We start from the raw sequence: 7,361 nt of genomic DNA, 5'->3' as shown, positions 1-7,361 counted from the left end.
CTTTGGTCCTAAATAAAAATAAGATACAGTTCGGCCATCTTGACTTTCAATATATCATGAAACATTGGTAATGCTGCTCTCATCAACCCGTGGTGGGTGAACAAACTCTGTATGTGGGGGTTCAATAACACTCCAGATGGACACGTGACTAGTTAGGATAAAGGACTATATCATGAGCCTTTTAGCCCTTTTTTCGTGGGGAATAAGGCATTTGCTGGTACTTTAAGGGGTAGGGGGGCGGTTAGGGAGAACACTCTGTCATATGAGGTTTATTGTAGGGACAAAGTTTTTCCTTCCGTTTTCTTTAGCATTTCGTGTTCTTTGTTATTCCATTTTCTTATTTCCATTACGTTTTCTTTTTTTATATTTTCTTTTTCATGTACAAGGTAAACTAAATACAAGGTAAACTAAATAAAAAAGTGTAATACCTTCTATATGCATTTTATTTCCAAATTCATTATGTACAATGTTTGAGTACGGTAAAGATATCTTAACAGTTTAATGAAGTTCAATATCACTAAAATTATAAGTACTTGAAAGGCTTTTTACTTAAATTGCTACAGAAAGCAAAGCAGTGATCTTTTTTCTTTCACGAGAAGCCTTATGAGCACACTACTCGTGAGCTCCAGAATAAGAAAGTATTTATTACAATCAAGAGACGTCATTAAACAGCACATACTGGCATGTGGTATTTAATGAAAGCTAAGATTTCAAATACATTGCAGTGAATAGCATACGCCACCCAAGGTCAATTGCCTAAAAGTAATTGCACAAGACAAAAATACACAAGATAGAGCGATGGTTTTCAATGATAATTTACGGCAATGAAGTAATATAACGCTGCTCATAGCAATGCTATAGATATTAAATGAGTCAAGGTAGATGGCCAAACATTCTGACTAACGTGGTTGGTATAATAGGCATTAATGCCTACTTTAGTTATATCCTAGTTTCATTATCAGTCGGACAATGAAAGGCTGTGCATATCAAACAGTTTTAAGTTTACCCTCCACCCCCAAGTAAAACTGTGCAGTGAACCAAACTCTCATATAAAACTAAGACTTACATTTCTATCTCCGGTTTTACAAATGACAAAAATCTTATTCTTTTAACATACCTTCTGGGGGGACATTACGAAATAACTTATCCTGGGAAGCCAACTTAAACGTTATTTCTGCTATGAATGAAGTCGTCTGATTCCCTATTCAAATATGAATTAATCCTTTTCAGATTTGATTGATAATGCAACTAGGATATAATAAATTAGTTCGTAATACCCATATCACTAAAAAAAACTACAAATGCTGCCATTTCTAGTTTGCTGTAGGAAAAATGCCTCAGACATGTCCTTTTTCATGTCTGGAATTTGGCCATTTTATCACCACGCTTCCCATTGTAGTTTGGCGATGTTGGAAGACTTAGTATGAGCGTTCATAGCAAACAAACCTAGTATAGGTAACCCTGACTAGTACAGCTTTGCTGATCATGGCTATACCCAAAAGCTATCCCTACTCAGAAGGGGTATTATTGACCAATGAGATCCAAATGGTGGATAACTTACTTTTCCTCATTATGTACTTATTTCTTTTAGTTCTGGTATGTACCTTTTGCCATAAATTATCATTCAGGACTACTGCTCTTGTATCGTCGCGTATTTTCATCCATACAAATTATCTTATAACAATTGATATTATTGCGTGGCGCCTATTTATCTACAACAAAATATTTGAAATAAATCATTCTAACCAATGTACAGTTAAGAGTTATACAAGTATTTCACATCTCAAAGTTTTAATGATTAACATTTGAATATGACATTGTAAAACTAATCAAATCGTAATTTAGTATTGTATTGCTTATAAAAAAAAAAAAAAACTGGTTTTAAGCATTTAACATCTTCAATTACCATTTTCAATTCACATCCTATTTATATGACGTTAAATTTTAGTTTTGCAAAGCACTTCTACTTGTAAACCCACCCTTGAGAGGTTTAAAAGATGCAATCTACATTTATTCTAAAACTGAAATTTTCAACATCATCCCCCTCTAAATCTGTCAAATGTAATTTTCAAAGAACTGACCTTTAAAAATACTCCTTCAAAACTCTGCATTAATGGGAATCTCACAGGCATTTGCTAAGTGGTTTTAAGAACCATATTTTGCTCCCTTTGAGCTTCCCTATAGGCAATTACTCCTCCCATTATCCTATAATTAAAGAGGACCTGATTATTTTTTTCTTTTCGAAGGCACTCGAGTGTAATTCCTCCCATCTAAACCCTATAAATTTATCCTACGTATCAAGAACTAAATGTGTCTGAGGATTCTCTTTGATAAAATATCAATCTTGACCCTTTCCTTATGTAAAACTACTCTGTCAAGCCTTTCGAGATTAGTCTAAATTTTACATTAAAACTACTTCTAGAACATCAAATGTAAGAAATTTCGTAAATGTTGGCTTCAAAATATTTAACTGCTCGCTTCCTGCTCTCATAAGACTATCATGGAAAACTAATGCTTCTAAACAATTCAAATCAATTTGTTGTTCCTTTCATAAAATCTTTAAATACAAATCCGATTTGTAAAAAATCCCAAACTATAACTATTAACAACATACCCTAAATTATACACTAGCAGCAGGTAGTTAATTTACAATGAACATGCAAAGCTTAAAACCAGTAGACAAGTTATTTTATCCTTTTAATAACAACTTTGCAACTCTAATGTTTTGAAAAACAAACTCCCGTTCACCAGCATAAAAAGAACATCTTCTACTGTAAACAAGCATGTGGAGTGTTAAGTGTGAACAGAATAATAAAAATATTGCTATTTTAGTGAAATTACCAATTTAACAAAAACAAGCATTTAAAAAGAAGTTTTGAGATTAAACCTCCACACAACTTGGGAAAAGCAGTTTTGAAAACATTTAAACTCATTTTGAAATTTAAAGTTTCTGTGAATATAACCTTAATTTCGAGAGAGAGAGAGAGAGAGAGAGAGAGAGAGAGAGAGAGAGAGAGAGAGAGAGAGAGAGAGAGAGAGAATAATGACCTTCTAATGCTTTGCGATACTAAAAACCTTAAATACAGTGTCCTTTCAAAAATATTCAAAATTGCTATGTTCACGTCTTTTCTTGCTCTCAGTTAATTACACAATATAAATGGTTTATTTGCTCATACTATGTAAAATTATTTGAATTTTTTTTTTTTTTAAAGGAAATAATACTTGTAGTACTGGAGCTTTAAAGGGAATTTTCGGTCAAACAAATTACGTCACAAATGTAAGAGGACATCAATAGTTCTGGCAAGTTGTGGCTAATTAGAGGGACAGACTTTTTTCAATAATCACTACCGTAAGTATATCTGGTTAAAATTTTAAGAAAACAAAAGGCCTACATACGACGTTGTGCAAAATAAACTCAATGAGTTGACAGTATCGAAAGCTAGATTAAATACTATACAGACAAAGATAAAGTGATATTCATAGAGTTTAAGTTAGTAGTTGAAGGTTATATTCACATGGAATTAATGTACTTTAAGATACAGATTGTATAATGAATTAGAATGAATCTGAATAAATTTCCAAACAGATGAATAATCATAAGCTCTCACTCAGACATTTATATAACTTGTTTACAGTACTATACATAATTTTAAAAATGACAAGATCTTTAAGTACAGTATATTTAGAGGTCCAGAGGAAATTGACACTTGATTTAACAGTTAGATAAGGTTAAAATCATGGGAAAAAAAATAAAACTTTAATGAAAAATCTGATCGTCGTTGATATTTGTTGGTGTTAATTGATATTTAGCACTCAATTTCCTTATTTCCCGAAAGCATTTTCAATAATACATATAAAATCAATCCATTTAACATTATCAATAATAATTCCCGTTGATTATTTTAATTTATCATAGGAATCCATCATCATTCGGTATATTCATATTCTCTAACTAGTTTTTAGGCAATAATAAACGAATGATTGTGCTACTTTGATATCAAATATTAATTAAGATTGCAATTTGAATTTTAATTAGAAAATCAATCAAGCTCATAAATACTGATCAGAACCCAATTTTCAAGTTACTGTACATTTTTCAAGTTACATTTTGGGTGCTTAGATTTTACTAGAAAAGTAAAATCACACGTGTATTTTACAGGAAAATTACATAGAATTAGAAACTAACTGAAATTATCTTATGACGTACTGACTTTGTAAAGATTAGGAGCAAATAAAATAGTTGTTACTTAATTGAGGAATAGTTAAGGTTTATAACCAAATTCACAGCTTCCAGAAACAAAAAAAAACCTAACTTGAAATAATCTGGCAATATCTTAATTGTAAAAATTTATATTACTTATTTACTATATTTTGTTTTAATATGATATTTTGATTTTAAAATAAATTTTTGAATTTACTTACCCAGTGAATATATAATAGCTGACGTCTCGGACGGCTCGACAGAAACCCAAAAACTCGCGAGCGATCGCCGTGAAGGTTGCGGGTGTGACCATCAGCCAGATACCGCATATACCTTTAAACAGCTCCAGTTCTTCTCATTCCGCTGGGTCTCTATCGGGGAGGAAGGGAGGGCCTTTAATTTATATATTCACCGGGTAAGTATATTCAAAAATTTATTTTAAAATCAAAATATCATTTTTAAATATTAAACTTAGCCGGTGAATATATAATAGCTGATTCACACCCATGGTGGTGGGTAGAGACTAGTATTAATACAATAAAGGCGTTTATGCTTAGAGTTTTTGACAATTATATCATAACAAAACCCAATTAAATATAGGTACCTGGTAAGGAAGCTGACTCTGACGATTACTCTGCCTTATTAGTCCGCTTTCCTCACGAAGCCCAGCCATCCTCTCAGGATGCTGAAAGACTCCCAGGAGCTGTTATATCTAGGGCGACCACCCATACAACAGGACCTCATCAAAACCCTTAATCTGGGCACTCTCAAGAAACGACATTTGACCACCCGCCAAATCTAAAAGGATGCGAAAGACTTCTCAGTCTTCCGTACAACCCAAGACAAGATTAAAAACATTTCAAGAGAAGATTAAAAGGATATTGGGATTAAGGGAATATAGTGGTAGAACCCTCACCCACAACTGCACTCGCTGCAACGAATGGACCCAGTGTGTAGCAGTCCTCATAAAGAGTCTGGACGTCTTTTAAGTAAAATGAAGCGAACACCGACTTGCTCCTCCAAAAGGTCGCGTCCATAATACTTCGCAGAGATCTGTTTTGCTTAAAAGCCACGGAAGTTGCTATTGCTCTTACTTCGTGCGTCTTGACCTTAAGTAAACAGCGATCTTTTTCACTTAAGTGAGAATGAGCCTCTCGGATTAAAAATCTAATAAAATACGATAAAGCATTTTTAGACATAGGCAATGATGGCTTCTTAACGGAGCACCATAATGCCTCAGATCCACCTCGTAAAGATCTGGTACGAGCTAAATAAAACTTAAGAGCTCTAACTGGGCATAGTACTCTTTCAACCTCGTTACCTACGATCTCTGATAGGCAAGGTATATCAAAAGATTTAGGCCAAGGACGAGAAGGCAGTTCATTTTTGGCCAAGAAACCAAGCTGAAGCGAGCATGTGGCTTTATCTGTAGAGAAGCCGATGTTTTTACTAAAGGCATGGATCTCACTGACCCTTTTAGCCGAAGCCAAGCACACCAAAAAAAGCGTCTTGAGGGTGAGATCCTTCAGGGAGGCTGAATGTAATGGCTCAAACCTGTCAGACATTAGGAACCTTAGGACCACGTCTAAGTTCCACCCAGGAGTTGCCATACGACGCTCCTTAGAGGTCTCGAAGGACTTAAGGAGATCTTTGAGATCTTTATTATTGGACAGATCTAAGCCTCTATGTCTGAACACAGAAGCCAACATACTCCTGTAGCCCTTAATAGTGGGAGCAGAGAGGGAGCAAACATTTCTCAGATGCAGGAGGAAGTCTGCAATTTGGGCTACAGAGGTACTGGAAGAGGAAATGGATGATGACTTGCACCAGTCTCTAAAGACCTCCCACTTCGACTGGTAGACCTTGATGGTAGATGCTCTCCTAGCCCTTGCAATCGCTCTGGCTGCCTCCTTCGAAAATCCTCGAGCTCTTGAGAGTCTTTCGATAGTCTGAAGGCAGTCAGACGAAGTGCGGGGAGGCTTTGATGAAGACTCCTTACGAGGGGCTGCCGTAAGAGATCCATCCTTAAAGGCAGACTCCTTGGAACGTCTACCAGCCATTGAAGTACCTCTGTGAACCACACTCTCGCGGGCCAGAGAGGAGCAACCAACGTCAACCTTGTCCCTTCGTGAGAGGCGAACTTCTGCAGTACCTTGTTGATGATCTTGAACGGCGGGAATGCGTACGTGTCCAGGTGAGACCAGTCCAGCAGAAAAGCATCTATGTGGGCCGCCTCTGGATCTGGGACTGGAGAGCAATAGGTCGGGAGCCTTTTGGTCAACGAGGTGGCAAAGAGGTCTATGGTAGGTTGGCCCTAAGTCATCCAAAGACTCTTGCACACGTCCTTGTGGAGGGTCCATTCTGTAGGGATCACCTGACCTCTCCGACTGAGACAGTCCGCCAAGACGTTCAAGTCCCCCTGGATGAATCTTGTCAACAGTGAGATGCCTCGATCTTTTGACCAGATGAGGAGGTCCCTTGCGATGGCGAATAGTGTGTGGGAGTGAGTGCCTCCTTGCTTGGAGATGTACGCCAAGGCTGTGGTGTTGTCCGAATTGACTTCTACCACTTTGTTTCGTAGAAGACTCTCGAAACTCGTCAAGGCCAAGTGAACAGCCAACAGCTCCTTGCAGTTGATGTGCAGGCTCCTCTGATCCGACGTCCAAAGACCCGAACATTCCAGACCGTCCAGAGTCGCTTCCCAACCCAAATCCGGTGCGTCTGAGAACAACACGTGGTTTGGGTTCTTGAGAGCCAGGGACAGACCCTCTCGCAGACTTATGTTGCTGTCCCACCAGTTCAGGCACGTTTTTACTGGCTCAGAGATCGGGATTGACACAGCTTCCAAAGTCTTGCCCTTGTTCCAATGGGAGTCTAGATGGAACTGGAGAGGGCGAAGGTGAAGTCTCCCTAGTGAGATAAATTGTTCCAGGGATGACAGAGTCCCTAGGAGGCTCATCCAACTTCTCACTGAGCAACGGTCTTTTTTCAGCATGAGGCAGACTTTGAGCAGGGCTTGCTCTATCCTAGTGGCAGACGGAAAAGCCCGAAAAACTAGACTGCGAATCTCCATCCCCAAATAGAGAATCGTCTGGGAGGGATTCCGTTGAGACTTTTCCAAGTTCACCAACAGTCCCAACTCCTTTGCAAGAGCCAACGT

Source organism: Palaemon carinicauda, chromosome 13 (assembly GCF_036898095.1).
Source record: "Palaemon carinicauda isolate YSFRI2023 chromosome 13, ASM3689809v2, whole genome shotgun sequence".
Classification (NCBI taxonomy): Eukaryota; Metazoa; Arthropoda; class Malacostraca; order Decapoda; family Palaemonidae; genus Palaemon; species Palaemon carinicauda.
The sequence above is the reverse complement of the archived record's forward strand: the minus strand, read 5'-3'. Positions refer to the sequence as shown.